Below are 19,026 nucleotides of genomic sequence, written 5' to 3'. Positions count from 1 at the left end.
CAGCTGTATGAGAATAATTGGCTGTTTAAAGGGGAAAGACAGACATACATTAATAAACAAACAAAATTGTTCTTAGAGGAAACCAATAGAGGAAGCCTGATTAATATTCTAAGAGTGATTTAAGTTATTACATCCATAAATAAAAACATTACATACTCAGATAAAAAATAAATGTTCTGTAAGTTCAGCAGCCTAACTCTCTTGTTACATTGCTAGGGGCCCAGTGATATGAAACATGGTAATATCCCTTCTAGAGTAACAGGATTGTTGCTGTGCCTTGCACAGCTCACTGTGGAACAAGAAGTGTGATATGTGTTGAGCTTCCTGGGATTTTGGAGGTAACAATACCAGCTTTGATCAAGTTGTTCTAGTCCATTTACTGTAATTGATAAAGCTACTAGTTTTGAATAGGGCTCAGAGGAAGAAAAGGCTCTGCAGCAGGTCCGGGCTCTGGCAGCCATCCTGATCCTTGGGCCTTATGATGCAGCAGGTAGCAGAAGTCTCTGGGGCAGACAGATGTATAAAGCCTCTGAATAGTCCCATTAAAAGAATAATAGTGCAGACCCTTGGGATTTGGGGAGCAAGGTCGTCTTGCCCTCTTCTGCAAACCACCATCCTTTTTTTTTTTTTTCGTAGAGTCTCGCTCTGTCACCCAGCTGGAGTGCAGTGGTACAATCTCGGCTCACTTCAACCTCCACCTCTTGGGTTAAAGTGATTCTGGCGCCTCAGCCTCCAGAGTAGCTGGGTTTACAGGTGGGTGCCACCACGCCTGGCTAATTTTTTGTATGTTTAGTGGAGAGGGGGTTTCACCATGTTGGCCAGGCTGGTCTTGAACTCCTGGCCTTAAGTGATCCACCTGCCTCAGCCTCCCTGAGGGCTAGGATTTACAGACGTGAGCCACCGCGCTCAGCCAAACCACCATTCTTCATTAGAAAAGAAGGATTTTTGGCTTTGGTGGAGTCTGAACACCCAACCATGGGACCATAGGTATACTGGGTTGAATGGTGTCCCCTTAAAATTCATATCCCTCCTGCAACCTCAGAACAACCTTACTTGAAAGTAGGGTCATTGCAGATGTACTTACCTGAGATGATACCGGAATATGTTGGGCCCTTAACCCACTGTGATGGGTGTCCTTACAAGAAAAGAAGAAGACACAAAGCCAGACACACGAGGAGAATGTAGAATGTCATGTGACAACAGAGGCAGAGATTGGAGTGATGGGTCCACAAGTCAAGGAACACCAAGGATTGGCAGCGACACTGGAAGCCAAGAGAAAGCCAAGGACCAAATTCACCTCTAGAGCCTTCAGGGAGTGTATGGCCCTGCCAACACCTTGATTTGGAACCTCTAGGTTCCAGATTATGGGAGAAAAAAGTTCTGTTGTTTTAAGCCTCCCAGTTTGTTGTACTTTGTTCTGGCAGTCCTAGGAAACTAATACAATGAGTTACCATGTGACCTGCGTTTCATGTTTTGAACTGACCATGAAACCATAAACTTGAGTATACACAGCAAAATTACATTGTAAAGCGGAAGTGGTATCCATGAGGGCTGGCCCCAGGGTGTCTGGAAGGCAAATGCATTGCATGAAGCGCAGACTCTCAGTTTACTACTTTGCTGCCTCACCCTTGTCCCAAACCGAGGACTTCTTGGGGAATTTCCTATGAAAAGTTACAAGAAAATCTTGGGTCTCATACAAAGATGAATTCCTGCTGTGCCAGCCCAGTTGAAAGTGAGCAGCTGATGTACTAAAGCTCACACAGAGATGCCTCTGGAAAAATAGTAGTGATGGAAAGTCCTCCCAGCTGGCAGGCTTTCAAGTGTTACTTTGTGTAGAAGAAGAGAGGACCTAAGCTATTGATCTACCATGACTCTTGGACAAACTAGCAGGTTTGTCACCTGAAGAGGGACTTGAAAAGAAGAAAATTAGAAAATTGATTATAAGAAAATTTGGAGGAGAACTATATAGTGGTTTGGAGGGGAACTATATATGTGTGTATATATATGTATGTGTGTGTGTATATATATAACTAACTATATATATATATTTAGTTAGTTAGTTGGAGGCTTTGTAAAAAGAAGAAAGTATGAAAGTATTTGTTTTCCACCTAATGCTTACCAAGGGCACACCGAGGTGGAGAAAATTCTCAGTAATAAGGTAGACAAGATTACTTCTCAATGGATGTGAGTCAGTCTTTTTCCCATGCCCTGTGCTGCTGATAGGGCCTATGTGCAAAGTGACCATGTGACATAGATGCAGCCTAGGCATGAACTCAAAAACATGGACTTCCTGTCACTAAGGCTGACCTGTCTGCTACAACTGCTAGGTACCCAGTCTGCAAACAGCAGCAACTAACTGTGACTCAATACAGCCAGCCACCTACTGGATTCTTCCATCATACAGAGGACAGTGATTTATCTATACATATAGGAATGGAAGCAAAATTTATGTCAAGATTTGCCTCCTCACTCATTAACTTCATTAGTATCTCCTCCATTCATCAATGTTAAGATTGTCTGTACCATCTGCTATGGTCTGAATGTTCTTGTCCCTTCCAAATTCATATATTGAAACCTAATCACCAATGTGATCATATTAGGAGGTGAGGCCTTTGAGAAGTGATTAAATTATGAGAGCAGTGCTCTAATGGGTGAGATTAGTGACTTATAAAAGGAGCCCCAAGAGCTGCCTTGTCCCAACCATCATGTGAGGACACAGTGAGGAGGTGCCATCTATGAACCAGAAAAGGGGCCCTCACTAGACACTGAATCTACGGGTGTTTAGATCTCCTCCCCTCCAGAACTATGAGAAATAAGTTTTTGTTGTTTGTAAGACTCCTGGTTTATAATAGTTTGTTATAAAAGCCCAAACAGACTAAGACATGATAGTATAGCACATATCACCTCTGATCATAGGATACAATTTATAGCAAAGAAAATGTGATAGTCAGTTCATGCCCAGTCACTCCACTAGCCTTACATGTGCTTCAACCCAAATATACTCCTATTTTTTATATTGACAAATTCTAGTTATATATGTTTATGGGGTAAAAAGTAAGGTTATAATTTTTCATATAATATGAGATGATTAAATCAAGCTAATTAACACATCCATCTCTGCAAATATTTAACATTTTTGTGATGAGAACGTTTGAAATTTACTCTCTTAGCAATGTCAAAATGTACAATACTCAATTATCAACTATATTCACCATACTGTGGAATATACCTTCAAAATATCAGACTATCCCTCCTATGTAACTGAAGATTTTTACCCTTTGACTATTATCTCCTAGCCTCTGATAACCACCATTCTACTCTGTACTTCTATGAGTTCAATTGTTTTAGATCTCGCAAATAAGTGAGAACACGCAGTATTTGTCTTTCTGTGTTTGGCTTATTTCAATCAGTGTAATATTCTCTACTTCCATCCATGTTGTCACAAATGACAGGATTTCTTCATTTCTGAAGGATAACTAATATTCTATTGTGTATATACACCACATTTTGTTTATTGGTTTATCTGTTGATAGATGCTTAGATTGATTCCATAACTTGACCATGGTGAATGGTATTACAATAAACATGGGAGTGCAGACATCTCTTAAACATATAGATTTCAAGTCTTTTGGGTAAATACCCAGAAGTGGGATTATCGAATAATATGGTCATTCTACTTTTAGGTTTTTGAAGAGCCTCCATACTTTTTTCCATAATGGCTGTACTAATTTACATCTCCACCAACAGTGTACATAGGTTCCCTCTTCTCCACATCTTTGGCAACACTTGTTATCTTTTGTCCTTTTGATATAGCTATTCAACAGGTGTGAGATAATATCTCATTGTGGTTGCAATTTGCATCTCTGTAATGATTAGTGGTGTGGAGCATTTTTTCATATATCTGTTGGCTAAATATATTTGTATGTCTTCTTTTGAAAAATGTCTATTCAGGTCCCTTGCCCATTTCTTAATTTTATCTTTTGTTTTCCTTGGATAATTTAGATATAACATTTGGAAAGCATTGCTAACACATAAGTCAGAAAATGTAGAGGAAAATATCTTCAAATAATACAATTTCCATTATAATCTATTTTCTTTTTTTAATTTTACTTTAAGTTCTGGGATACATGTGCACAACATGCAGGTTTGTTATAAAGGTATACGTGTGCCATGGTGGTTTGCTGCACCTATCAACCCATCATCTAGGTTTTTCTTTTTTTTTTTTTTGAGATGGAGTCTCGCTCTGTCACCCAAGCTGGAGTGCAGTGGTGCTATCTCCCCTCACTGCAACCTCTGCCTCCCGGGTTCAAGCAATTCTCCTGCCTCAGCCTCCTGAGTAGCTGGGATTACAGGCGTGTGCCACCACGCTGGGCTAATTTTTGTATTTTCAGTAGAGACGGTGTTTTGCCATGTTGGTCAGGCTGGTCTCGAACTCCTAACCTCATGATCCGCCTGCCTCAGCCTCCCAAAGTGTTGGGATTACAGGTGTGAGCCACCACGCCCAGCCTATCTAGGTTTTAAGCCCGCATGCATTAGGTATGTGTCCTAATGCTCTCCCTCCCTTTGCCCCAACACCCCCCACAGGGTCCTAAGTGTGATGATCCCCTCCCTGTGTCCATGTGTTCTTATTGTTCAACCCCCACTTATGAATGAGAACATGCGGTGTTTGCTTTTCTGTTCCTGTGTTAGTTTGCTGAGAATGATGGTTTCCAGCTTCATCCATGTCCCTGCAATGGACATGAACTCATTCTTTTTCATGGCTGCAAAATATTACATGGTGTATATGTGCTACATTTTCTTTATCCAGTCTATCATTGATGGGCATTTGGATTGGTTCTAAGTCTTTTCTATTGTAAATAGTGCTGCAATAAACATACGCCTGCATGTGTCTTTATAGTAGAATGATTTATAATCCTTTGGGTATATACCCAGTAATGGGATTGCTGGGTCAAATGGTATTTCTGTTTCTAGATCCTTGAGGAATCTCCACATTGTCTTCCGCACTGTTTGAACTAATTTACACTCCCACCAACAGTGTAAAAGCATTCCTATTTCTCCACAGCCTCGCCAGCATCCGTTGTTCCCTGACTTTTTAATGATCACCATTCTAACTGGTGTGAGATGGTATCTCACTCTGGTTTTGATTTGCATTTCTCTAATGACCAGTGATGATGAGCTTTTTTTCATATGCTTGTTGGCCTCATAAATGTCTTCTTTTGAGAAGTGTCTGTTCATATCCTTTGCCCGCTTTTTGATGGGGTTTTTTTTTTTTCTTGTAAATTTGTTTGAGTTCTTTGTAGATTCTGGATATTAGCCCTTTGTTAGATGGGTAGATTGCAAAAATCTTCTCCCATTCTGTAGGTTGCCTGTTCACTCTGTTGGTAGTTTCTTTTGCTGTGCAGAAGCTCTTTAGTTTGATTAGATCCAATTTGTCAATTTTGGCTTTTGTTGCCATTGCTTTTGGTGTTTTAGTCATGAAGTCTTTGCCCATGCCTATGTCCTGAATGGTATTGCCTAGGTTTTCTTCTAGGGTTTTTATGGTTTTGGGTTTTACATTTAAGTCTTCAATCCACCTCGAGTTAATTTTTGTATAAGGTGTAAGGAAAGGGTCCAGTTTCAATTTGCTGCATATGGCTAGCCAGTTTCCCCAGCACCATTTATTAAATAGGGAATCCTTTCCCCATTGCTTGTTTTTGTCAGGTTTGTCGATGATCAGATGGTTGTAGATATGTGGTGTTATTTCTGAGGCCCCTGTTCTGTTCCATTGGTCTACATTATAACCTGTTTTTTTAACAACGGTCCATAAATTTGTCTAATCCACCTCTTTCATAATCTTCTATGTGGGGTCCCTCATTTCTGAGTTTGTGTAACCTACCATATTTTAGTCAGTACTACTTCGGGAGATTGAGTTCCAAAAGTACAACAGATCATTTATAAAGTGGTTCTTTTTATTTGTACTGTGTTTCCCTCCTTGATAATAAACTACCTTTAAAATGATCTCTTTATATGTAAATCATCAAGTAATAACTTGGACTTGATGGTTTTGGCAATAGCTGAGACTGAATAAAAAATGACAACAGAAATAGGAGGGAGGAAGATTAACCAAGAGCAACAGAAGAACTAGTAAACAGATAAAGCAATCAAAAAGAAACAACTGCACTGCCTGAGAACGTAGGAAGAGGGACAGAACAGGGCACAGTAGAAGTGATATGTTGGATTTGTTTATATGGAGGATTTGTTTCCTGGAATTGTCTTAAGGAAAATTAACCAAGTGGAGAATGTCAGAATTTCTGCTGCAGTAGCAATTTGGAGGAGATAGAAATAGAGAAATAAATTAGGGTGGAAGTGTGGTATCTAGAGAAAATAAATGAAGGACAAAGTGAAAGACGCAAATACACATAGAAAAAGAACCCATGTTTGTTTAAGGTCAATATCTTTCTCCTTGCTACCCAGGTTGAATACTTATGATTTATGATTGATTTCTCTCTCTTGGCTTCTACATTCAATCAGCTGCTCAGTCATTATAGCTTTTACCTATGAAATGTCTTTCAGAGCCACCTTCTTTTCCTTTCCACTATGATCAGCTTAGTTCAGATCCTAATTTCCTCCCCGCAGTAAACTGATAACAATATTCTTGGCTTTGCTTTCATGACCCTCTGTTTTGGATTGATTGTGTGCCCCCCAAATTCATATGTTGAAGTCCTAACCTTCAATGTGACTATATTTGGAGATAGCGCCTTCGCAAAGGTAATGAAGGTTAAATGAAGTTATAAGGATGGGGACATGAATCCAAAATGACTGGTGTCCTTATGAGGAGACATAGAGACACCAGGGATGCTCAGGCACAGAGAAAAGGCCATGTGAGGACACAGTGAGAAGGCTACCAGCCACCTGCAAGCCAAGGAGAGAGGCCTTCGTAGAAACCAATGCTGGTAGTTCCTCGGTTTCAGGCTTCCAGCCTCCAGAACTGTGAGACAATACATTTCTGTAGTTTCAGCCACTCAGTGTCAGGTATTTTGCTCTGGCAGCTGTAGCAGACAAATCCATCCTTTCCCTGAGGTTGCATAAAGCTTTTTCAAATGCAGCACCCATGCTGTTACTTCTTTCCTCACGAATCATTAATGACTCCACATAGAGATGAATCACCCTGGTCTTAAAAGCCATTCTTCCTGGATTCAGCTTTTGCCAGTCCCCTATTTCAACAAAATATGACTCCTCATCATTTCTACACATGCCAAATAATTTCTTACGTCCACGCTTTTTGCAATTTATATATCTCTATCTGGAAAGTTACTTCTTTTCTTTAACCCAATAACAGTCAGGAGTAGCAGGAACCCAGTCTAAAGAAGTCCCGGGAGCCACCTCTAGTATACGCAGACTGATGCACCATCAGAAAGTCCTTGGGGCAGCAGCCGAAGCAGTAGAGGCTGTAGGAGCCCCAGAAGTATAAAAATGCCTCTGTCATTATTACTGACCTTCCCGTTCTGTTAGTATTTGAGTCTTCAAGAGAGATAAGACTTCCAGGTGCATTGCTTCTGGCTCTTAGCTTGCCTGGCTTCCTGTCATTTAACCCGCTATACTTCCCATTAGGTTTCAGCCCAGCCCCGGCCTCTAATATCAGACCTTGATTAGCTAAAGCAATATAAAGAGGACCGTAGGGCTGTAGCTCAGTAGCTAAGCAGCGTATTGGTTATGCTGCCAGCCCAGATCTAGCCTTAATTCTCTGTAACTAGCCCCTTCTCTGAACCAATGAGTGGCTGTCTTTTTCCACAATGACCAAACTACTGCCTAATACTCCAAATTTGCCACAGTCAAAATTACCGTGATGCATGTTCTTAGATATGCCTAATGCCTTCTTGCCTGGAGATGTGCCGATCATCTGATATAGAATTGCCAATCACTTTCTCAGCCATTCTTACATCACCTTGATTCACTCTGGATCTTATCCTGGGCTTAGAATCTTTGTTATTCTGCACATTTTGATTGGCCCAGAATTTCACTTGGAACTTACCCTATGAGAATGATGCCCTTTTAATTTCAGACCTGTTAGAACTCCAATTTTTTCATGAGAAATCTTTGGAAACATTCCTCTGATCTTAATATCCTGATGATTTTTCTATCTTTATTCACATCCAGACTGTGAATAAATCTTACAAGTTCCCAAACATATTAGAATTTGATCACTTCTCACCACCTTCATCACCACAACCCTCTTCCAAGCCACCATCCTCTCTCACTGTGTTGCAGCAATGGACTCTTAATTGGTCTCTCTCCTTCTGACTTTAATCTATCCATCTATTCTCAACACAGTAGTCAGTTATCTCCTGCAAACACAAGTCACTTCATGTCATTCTTGTGTTCAGGGCTATCCAGGGGATTCCCACCTCTCTTGGAATAATGGCAAATTCCCTATAATGACCTACCAGGCTTATACAGTTTATGCTTCACCACCACCATCATTTCTATGACTTCATCTCCCCCTCACCCACTCCATTCTGGCTACTCTAGCTTCCTTCCCATTCCTTAAATAGAACAAGGAGTTTTCAACCTCAGGGCCTTCACCCTTGCTCTTTGCTCTCCCCAGAATGTTTTCCCCAGCTATCCTCCTTACGACATCCTCATTTACTTTTTTCAGGACTATTTTCAGAAATTACACTAAAATTTCAGCCATTGACTTGACACATCTTTTGTCTCTTCTCTGCTATATTTTTTCTCCCTAGCAGCCATTATTATCCAATATGGTATATATTTGTATAGACATTGTTTGCTGTCTACATTTTCCACTAGAAGATAAACTTTATGAATGCAAAGTTTTCTTTCTTTCTTTTTTTTTTTTTCTCCTGTGCACTGCTCTAGAAAGCACAAAAAAACACTGCCTGGCCCATATGTAGTAGGTACTCAATAAATATTGAGTGACTGAACGAATGTTGTATACCCTAACTCGGCATATCTGCCTGGATTTTGAGCCTGCATTTGCTGGTCTAGCCTATCATTTTATGCTTTTGTCCCTATCATGACACATGAAGTGAATGAAGGAGGCAGCTGAGGACCCTGCTCTGCAGTGTAATGGCTTGGCCATCTGAATTGCCCAAGGCTAGCTCTGGATGGAGATGGAATGAAGTCCACTGCCCCTACAACCACAGCAGCTGTCACAATGGGACCCCCCCGGGACACATAGCAATTCTGTGCTTGGGGAGCCGAAATTAATTATATCCATTTTAGGCCCCGTTGGTTGCCAGATGGATTTTAGAACATAGGCAGAGAAATTGCAAAATGGTGCTCAAAGATAATCAGGAGAAAAAAAAAAAACCTTTTAGGGTTTAATGTATCCTATTATCAAGAATGTCTATCTCTATTTTATCAAAATATTTCCTGCTTAGTGAACTCATTTTTCTCTTATTTGATCTTCAAGAAAGAGAGAATATAAATTCTCTATCATCCACATGATCATCTTTCACATGCAGAACATTTTCAGCCATGAAGCTGTCCTAGAAGTTAAGCAATATGACCCATCATTAGTTAATATCCTTTCTGTAACTGCTGATATAGCTGATGACAATCAATATGGTTAATTAAGATAAATAGTTGGTCTATGCTTCTCACCACTGAGGTAGGAGAATATTTAGATAGATAGATAGATAGATAGATAGATAGATAGATAGACATTATACTTAAAAGGCTTTTTGTTTTGTATTATTTTTTGGAATACTAAGTGGTGTCATAATTATCTGAAGGCGTCTAGGTAAGATTAGTGAGTCAAACACTTCTGGTCTGTAGGCAGCATTGATTGGCTGTCTCTCCAGCATTTATTGTCCTCTCCTATCTTCTTTGCAGTACCCACATTTTAATTCAGATACTGCACAGAATGCTTCCCATTTGTTCCTGTCCTTTTCCATTCTGCTCTGTCCTGAAAGAATGACCAGCGTGGGCAGCATCACACTGCTCCTGCATCCTCAGGCTTCTGGTTTGTTTTAAACAATGGGGAATCCCAGTAGAAACAGGAGAAAACAAGAATATCAGAGTGCTAATTTCCCTAGTTCCCTCCCTAAGCTCCTCTGAGGTTACCTGTGTTCTCCCAGGGTCATTGCTCCTATCAATATATTATTCTCTACAGGACTCTTCCTTTGCATTCCAGTAAGCTCTCCCTCCCTGATTTCCTCTGGGCCTGGGATCAGTAGCAGCTCTGCTCTTGCTCACTCTAAGTTCCCTGGCTATGTCTTATGGTTCCACTATTCCCCCTTCACACTTTGTAATTTGGCCCTTTGAATAAAACAAACCAAAATAAAATGGACTTCACCTCAAATTACCCTCATCTAGCGTTGGTGACTTCTGACTTCCCTTTCCTTTTGGGGCTAAATACAGGTATCTACACTTTGCTATGTAGGCCATTTGCTTCGGGAAGATGTTATGCCAATGATGGGTCTGATTGTGTGAAAGGCAATCAGAACATTTTATTTTTCTTGACCAAAGTGATTGGGAGGAGGCCACTAGGCACACAACCTAAGCTAGACTAATTAGAGCAATATTCAAGATATTTGCATAGAATTTTAGACACAAATACTTTCTCTCTCAGTGGGTGAAACAAAAGTATGTACCAGAATAATTATTGCTGGTACATATCCAACAAACATAAGGATCAGCCTTAGAATGAACTCAACATGTGGACAGCAGAAGAGAAGAATAGAAAGAAACCAGATCATTGATGTAAACTGGAATGAATCCTGAAACTTATCCTTTTGGATTTTTGCAAGCTAATAAATCTCCTTTATTTTTATTTTTGCCTGTGTCCACTGGCTTTTCTTTTCCTGGCATCACAATGCATCTGAACTGATACATGTTCATCTGGTGATTTCTCACAAATTTTCCAGCTGGAAATAGATATGGGTAATGAAATAAACCAGGAAGGAGAAACTCACAAGAAAAGATCATCTTTCCTTTTCGGAGGCTCCTTGAAGTATTTCCAAGTGGTGGATAAAACTGTGTGTGCTAGTGAGTTCATTCAGTCACTCTGGAACACTCTTGGTAGGAATCCAGTTAAGAAATTATGTAATCCACATGATCCTCTCCCACTGCAAACTCAGCTACAACCTAATGTCATTACTGGCACAGTTATCTTGTAAACAAAAGCTCAGTTCTAAATAGTATTTAGCAAAGCCATTATGCACAAGTCAGATAGACTGATAGTGGCCTATAAAAAAGCTTTTTAAATGATCCAGAAAATGTTAAGAACCTTTGAGAAAAAAAATAAAAATAAGGGCAGACAAAAGGTAGATGATATTAATTAATATATGATAAAGGCAAAGAAAAGTTGCCAATATTCCTAAATAATTACACAAACTCAAGGGGAATGTGAAAAGCTCTACAACATCTCAGAAGTGGATGTATCAGGGGATTTCAGAGCTGTCTACTTATCAGAAACCATTTCAGACATAGAACTGTATATCCAAACAGAGCCAAAAGTACAATGACAGAAGTGCTTTAGAGTAGTTAAAAAATTATGAACCAAGAAGAAAGAATAATATTAAGAGCTGAAGGGAAAAAATATATTTTTCTATTACTTTATACCATGAAACATGGGAATATCCTAATTGATGACCCATTGAAGATCAGGATGTCCCAGAGATTTGAGCAATCAGTTTCTAATGGGTTTGATAATAACGTAACTTTATAATTGATGGTATGTAGAATTCCATAAGGCATAGTGAGATTGGTATGTTCATTCATTTATTTATTCAACAAACATAAATTGAGTATCTTTTATGTGCTTGTTTTAAATGCTAAGAACATAAGAGTTAACAAATATACTGAAATAGCTGCCCTCATGGAACTTACATTTTAGGGACAGACACAAAATAAATTAGATAAGTAAGAAAATATATATACAATGTTAGTGCTAAGTGCTGCAGAAAAAAATAAAGTATGGCATAAAGGTAGAATGTTCAAAGAAGAGTGGAGGGTGTTTAAAAATTTTATACAGGACATTCAGGAAAGAGTTCACTGAGAGGGTAATGCTTTGATGAAAGACCTGAAAAAAGTTAGAAGGCCAGACATGTGAATATGAGCAACTTTCAGAATTGAATTTGCCCGCAGAGAGAATATCATGGAAAAAGGTCCTGCAGTGGGAGCTTGCCTAGTAACCTTCAGGAACATCAAGGAATGCATGCAAGCTGCGGGTCAGTAAGTGAAGGGGAGGGTTGAAGATGGGGCTAGGTAGTTAATGAGGAGATGGGGCAAATCATATAGGGCTTTATAGATCATAAGAGGACTTCACTGTAAGTAATATGGAATGCTATTAGAGGGCTTTGAGCAAAGGAGTGACATCATCTGGTTTATGATATAATAAGATTTATGTGACTGTTACGTTAAGAGTAGCCTGAAGGCAGCCAGGCACGGATGCTCACGCCTGTAATCCTAGCAGTTTGGGAGGCCGAGGAGGGTGGATCACAAGGTCAGGAGTTCAAGACCAACCTGGCAAAGATGGTGAAACCCTGTCTCTACTAAAAATACAAAAAATTAGCCAGGCATGGTGGCAGGTGCCTGTAATCCCAGCTACTTGGGAGGCTGAGGTAGAGAATTGCTTGAACCCAGGAAGTGGAGGTTGCAGTGAGCTGAAATCGCACCACTGCACTCCAGCCTGGGCGACAGAGCGAGACTCTGTCTAAAAAAAAAAAAAAAAAAAAAAAAAAAAAAAGAAAAGAAAAAAAGGGTAGCTTGAAGGCTAGAGATGATGTCTAGGGTAGTAATGGTGGAGTTGATAAGTAATAGATTTTAGATTCATTAGACTTTTTGTAACCTACAGAAAAGTTTCAAGAGTATTACACAAAACTCCCTGTATGCCTTCCAACCAGATTCATCAGTTTGCTGACATTTTGCTCCATTTACTTTCTTTAACCATCCTTCTCTATGTTTCATTATATTATGTTTTCTGAACTACTTGAAAGGATGTTAGAGACATCATGCCCTACAATTGCTAAGTATTTTAGAGTCTATTTTCTAAGAACAAGGACGTTCTCTGAATATGTTTTAAAAATAGCATCAACATGTTTGCCAATGGACTGAAGGTGAGCAATGAGAAAAAAAGAATTGTCAAGTATGATGCCAAGACTTTAGGCTTGAGCAACTGAAAAGGATGGAAGTTACCATTAAATGATGTGAGGAAGCCAAACAAAGGGGCAAGTTTGGAAGAAAAGGTCACAGATTTAGTTTTGGACCAGCTTTATTTGGGATGCCTCTTAAACTGCCTGGGAAGGCAATTGGATATAGAAGTCTGGAGTTCAGAAGAGATATCTGGGTTAGATACCTAAATTTGGGAGTTCGTAGCATATACATGATATTTAACACCATGAAATTGAATAAAATCCCCTAGGAATTAGTGCAGCTGGGAAATAGAAAAGCACCAAAGATGGAGCTCTTGGTCCCCCAAAGTCTAGAGGAGATAAGAGGGACGCAGCAAAGGAGACCAAGAAGCAGCCAGAAGAGAGAAAGTGAGGGAAGAGGTAGGTTCAGAAGCCAAGTGAGAAAACTATCTTGAGAAGGAAAGAGGAAATAACTAAATGCTTCTAATAGATCAAGATAGGGACAGAGATAGGAATATTAGGTTTAGCAAAGAAGTCGCTGGTAACCTAGCTAAGGTGGCATGCTGGGGGTGAAAGCTGGCCTGTGGTGAGTTCGGGAGCAAGTGGGAAGAGAGAAATTGCCAACAGAGTGTAGACCACTCTTTCAAGAAATTTTTCTTAAAAATTAGGAGAGAAATGAGGTAGTATTTGGAGTTTAGGTGGTGAACAAGAAAGTTTGTTTTTGTTAATATGGGAGGAATAGCATGTTTATATGCTGATGGGAATGAACTAGCAAAGAGAAAAGAAAGTCATGATGCTAGGAATAGAGAAAAACATTGTTGACAGGAAGGGATAGATCGAATATATAAGTGGAGGAGGTGGCCTTAACTAGAAGCTTAAAGAGTTCATTCCTAGCAACAGAAGACAAATTGGAACATTATATGCAGGCACTGACAACATGTATGCATATGCTAGTGGCAGCTTGTGGAAATTCTCTTTGATTGCTTAAAATAATAAATAGGAAACAAAGTTAATAGCTGAAAATTTAGATATGGGGGAACATTTGGGGAAATCTGGGAAGATAGGAAAAAGTATGAGATTTGTTTAGGGAAGTGGGAGAGTATATTGGTTACAGAAATAGAGCATTCAGGGGCATTTGATTTAGTGATTTGCCATAAAGGCAAAGACCAGTTAGCATAAGGTAGTGTTCCCCCAGCCATCCTCAGGAGTGTGGGTGCAGGCACGAAGTAGGCAGAGCCGAATTTAACAAGGGATGTGTGTTAGCCAAGTGAGTATGACAAGGCGAGAGGGACAGTGCTTGAGGATAAATTCAAGAGGTGAGTAGGATGGTTACATGTGGAATTTAAACCATTTTAAAAGGGATGAACATAAAGGGGGAGATAGACAATGAAAAAAATTGCAGAATCAACTGTCACTGAGCAGCCACATATGGTTAATGTGGGTTATGCACTACATGCACGTAAGGTAACATCTTTCAGGTGGGCACCATCCATAAATGGAATTTAAGATTCGGGTACGCATTGTAATTTTCTGAAAGATGGCACTCAACCATTTTGTTTTATCAAAAGTGATCTTTTACAATAGTTTCCAAAAGATGGAGTTGAAATATCTGCTAGGCATGGTGGTTCGTGCCCGTAATCCTAACATTTTGGGAGGCCAAGGTGGGAAGACTGATTGAGCCCAGAAGTTCAAGACCAGCCTGGGCAACATAATGAAACCTTGTCTCTACAAAAAATAAAAACAAAATCAGCCAGGCATGGTGGCAAGCGCCTGAAGTCCCAGCTACTCAGAGGCTGAGGTGGGAGGATTGCTTGAGCACAGGAGGTCGAGGCTGCAGTGAGCTGAGATTGCACCACTGCAGTCCAGCCTGGGTAACAGAGTGAGACTCTGTCTCACAGAAAAAAAAAAAAAAAATCTTGAAGAATTCAAACAAAGGCATCCCAAGGGCCACCGGTGACCCTGCCAATGGATGTGAGGTCCTATTCAGTTGAGGGGTTATTGGAATTGGAATGCAACAGGGAGAGTACTGGGAACAAAAGAGTCAGTGATCAGAGAGTGAAGTGTTTCCAGTTGAGATTATCATCACAAATAATTGTTACTGTTCATCATGACAAGGTCAAGACTATGATCACGGGAGTGGGTGGCTAAGCAGAGGAGAGACCAATGATCTAAGAAGATCAACTCCTGAAGGAAGCACGGGGAGAAAGGGACAAGAACATTTCACTGGGGAATTAATATTTTAAAATTTATTCAGCAATGCTAAAATGTTTCATTTTTTAAAAAGTATTAAAATCTTAACTTTTAAAATTCTAAAACAATATTAATGTTAGAGTTATAAGAGATTTAAAAGATTTAACTTATTAAAGTAGAATTTCTGTACATTTTTCTTTTTTTTTTTTTCTTTTTTTTTTTTTGAGACAGTCTTGCTCTGTGGCCCAGGCTGGAGTACAGAGCACAATCTTGACTCACTGCAACCTCTGTTTCATAAATTGAAGCGATTCTCCTGCCTTGGCCTCCTGAGTAGCTGAGATTACAGCCGTGTGCTACCATATTTAGCTATTTTTGTTTTTGCAGTTTCAGTAGAGACAGGGTTTCACCACATTGGCCCACCTGGTCTCGAACTCCTAAACTCAAGTAATCCACCCACCTCAGCCTCCCAAAGTGCTGGGATGACAGACATGAGCCACCGCGGCCAGCCTAGAATTTCTGTAAATGTTAATTTCAGTAAACATTTGCATTCACCAGTTCACCCAAGTCTGTGTTTGTACTGGATACTGTTTCTTGGCAAACAACCTGCATTCACTCCTCTTTCTGTGCTCTCTCCTGTATCTCTGGAGCTAGAAGTTTGGGCATTACATTTCTCAGGCTCCCTTTCCTGAGGGGTTTGGGTGAAATTTGCATTCTGCCAGTGCTCTCACATGAGATTTGGAAGGCAATGTAGACACTGAGAAATTCTCCCTCCAGCAGCAATGGCAGTAGTTTTACAGAGGCTGGCTGAACACCCAGCTCCCTCACCAGGCCTAGCCTCTGAGCAAGGGCGGCTGTGATGCTGTTGGCAGTTTGCTGCAGTATCTTGACCTCTGGGTGGCAGCAGCAACTTGCCGAGCTCTGGATTGCACTCGCAATGGTGCTTACCTGAAAGCTGAAGGCAGCCTGATGATGATCACTTCTCTAGCCTTTCCAACACTCCTTAAGTTGCTTTGATTTTTCTTTAATGAATCTGGACTGACACAATATTTCATGCCAAGATTGGTTCCAGAGCTTCAAAGATGAGAATCTTGTTGTCTGACCTGGTTGCATTTGCTTACAGTGATGACCTAATTGCCTAATTCTAGTGCAAAATAGAATTATGAAGAGACATGGCACATGGTGGCAAACACTTCCTTGAATTAACACCTGTGGTTGTCGGAAGTGAAGGACCTATTGAAATCAAGAATTGAGGAGACTAAGTTGACCGCTGCTGTAGAGTCTGAAAGTAGGAAAGAGAATGAGAAGGACCATGGGGTGTGTCATCTACTTCCGACTGCACCAGAGACCATAGAAAGAAAATGGCAAGCTGGGAAACTTTACACTTTTGGATCAAGGCCTGGTCAAGAACTAGAGGACTTCTAGGACCCTTGTAGCTACATTGTTGATATAGCCAAAAATCAGACCTAAGGTCCGCTTCTGCATGTTGCAAAATTACAGCATAAAATAAATTCAAAGACTTGCCAAGTCTCTTACATGAAAGCTAAAGTTCTTATTGTAAAGAGTGGGCTATGAGAACTGGAACAGGGGCATTTGGAGGATTTGGGTGAATCCGAGGACTTTGAATGCAAATCCTCCTAAGGCACTTACTTGTCAGGAAAATAAGTCCCTCTGTCCTCGTTTGTCCTTTCTCCCTTGTCAACAGACTATTGATTCCACTACAGGCCATTACCTAACAAGTGGCTCCTAGATTTCTACAAGACCAAGCCGGACCTCTACTGACTACATCAAGACCCTGACTGATAAAATGCCCCTTAACCTTTAAAAAGTAAGAGAGCTACTTTGATTGAAGTTTCACTGCACTGTGTGTACAAGTTGGTTTTGAAGAGATTTAAGACTAAGGGAGGGAGGTGGAAGAAGAGAGCCATTTGTTGAGTTGCACACGTGTTCATTTGAATAAAGATGCACTTCTGGTAGATCCTGGGGCCGCTGCTTTTGATAAATCCACAACATATTTTATTTACGGCAAGTTTTGTCATGGTATCAACACAGATACTTAAAGTAGGAATGACAGAAGTAGAAATGATTATTCGGGTTGGGCGCAATGGCTCACTCCTGTAATCCCAGCACTTTGGGAGGCCAAGGCGGGCAGATCACCTGAGGTCAGGAGTTCGAGACCAGCCTGGCTAACATGGTGAAACCCTGTTTCTACTAAAAGATACAAAAAGTTAGCCAGGTGTGGTGGCGCATGCCTGTAATCCCAGCTACTCAGGAGGCTGAGGCAGGAGAATCACTTGAACCCGGGAGGCAGAGGTTGTGGTGAGCCAAGATTGCGCCATTGCACTCCAGTTTGGGCAACAAGAGCAAAACTCCGTTTCCAAAAAAAAAAAAAAAAAAAAAAAAAAAGGAAAGAAATGATTTTTCTCTGATTTCATATGGGCACAATGTCTCATATTTTACAAATGTATAGAACACCATGATGCAGGCATTGGGATGAAGCTGGGCTGAAGGCAATCTGCAACTGTTGCTATCTTTGGTACCTCTTGCTAATGCAGACAGGGGACCTTGGGGGCCCAACTACAGTGATATATAAGAAGAAGATTCTTTGTAAAGTGAGACAGAATGAAAAGACGGATGAGGAGGACAGGCCCTGGGCCTGGTGGAGGAGGAAGTCAGGTTGCTGTCCTGGCAGCTGTCTCTCAGCCTGTGATGGCCCTGGGGTTGTATTTTGTTGCTCTCAGGAACTGGTGTCCTAGCTCTATTAGGCTATCGCAATGTGAAATGGAGAGTGATGGTTTGCCAACTTCAGAAACATCTAGACTAATAGTAATAATAACTAGAAGCATAATAATGATGCTAATTATATCTTTCATTTATTGACCACATGCCAGGCACTGAAGTGCTGAGTGCTATTCAGGCATTAGCTCATGTAGTCCCCACAACAGCTCTATGAATGAGATACTATTAGAATCCTGAATTGCAGGGTTGTAAACCTGAATTCACAAGAGGTTAAATTCCTAGCTAAAAATCACATAGGCACTTAATGGTAAAGCTGGGACTCAAACCCAGGCCTTTCTTGCTTTAAAACCCAATACTTTAACCATTATACTTTTCTAACTTCCTTTTGACACATGTCTTAGTCTGTTCGGGCTGCTGTAACGTAATACAAACAACAGACACTTACTACTCACAGTTCTGGAGGCTGGAAGTCCAGGATCAAGGCACCTTCAAATTCAGTGTCTGGTGAGAACCCACTTCCTGGTTGATAGATGGCTGTCTTCTTGATGTGTTCTCACATGGTGGAAGGGGCAAGGACTTCTCCAAGTTCCTTTTATTAGCACACTAATTCTATGCATGAGGGTTCTACCCTTATGACCTAATCACCCCCAAAGGCCACACCTCCTAATACCATGACACTGGGGATAGGTTTCAACATATGAGTTTGGGGGTGGGGGAACATACCTATTCAGTCTATAGCACAACATGGCCTTATGCCCTGTAAGTTTTATCTATTAAATATCTCTCAAATCTGTCTACATTTTCCCACCACCATCACTCTAATAATAAATACCACGGTCTTTTCTAAAGGATTACAGCACCACCTTCCTAACTGGTCCATGTTTATTGATTCTGCCTCCACTTCTAAACTGTTTTTTCACATTTTAGCCAAAGAGAAAATTTTAAAACATAAATCTAATCATGTTGCACTGAGAACACTTTAATGGCTTCATGTAAAGGACCATCCCTTTGGTTCAGTTTTTAA

The 19,026-nt window shown here is 40.4% G+C and overlaps 1 long non-coding RNA gene across 1 annotated transcript in view; it reads right to left on the bottom strand.

Annotated features, from left to right (window-relative positions):
- The window catches only part of LOC129144341 (uncharacterized), a 30,717-nt gene extending 12,118 nt beyond the window's left edge, over positions 1 to 18,599 (bottom strand). The window contains exon 1 of the long non-coding RNA XR_008548710.2: positions 18,455 to 18,599. This is a non-coding gene — a long non-coding RNA (uncharacterized LOC129144341). The remainder of the gene's footprint in view (positions 1 to 18,454) is intronic.
- Positions 18,600 to 19,026: the final 427 nt, after the last annotated feature.

This window comes from Pan troglodytes, chromosome 5, assembly GCF_028858775.2.
Source record: "Pan troglodytes isolate AG18354 chromosome 5, NHGRI_mPanTro3-v2.0_pri, whole genome shotgun sequence".
NCBI lineage: Eukaryota > Metazoa > Chordata > Mammalia > Primates > Hominidae > Pan > Pan troglodytes.
This window is presented reverse-complemented; position numbering and strand designations above follow the sequence as displayed.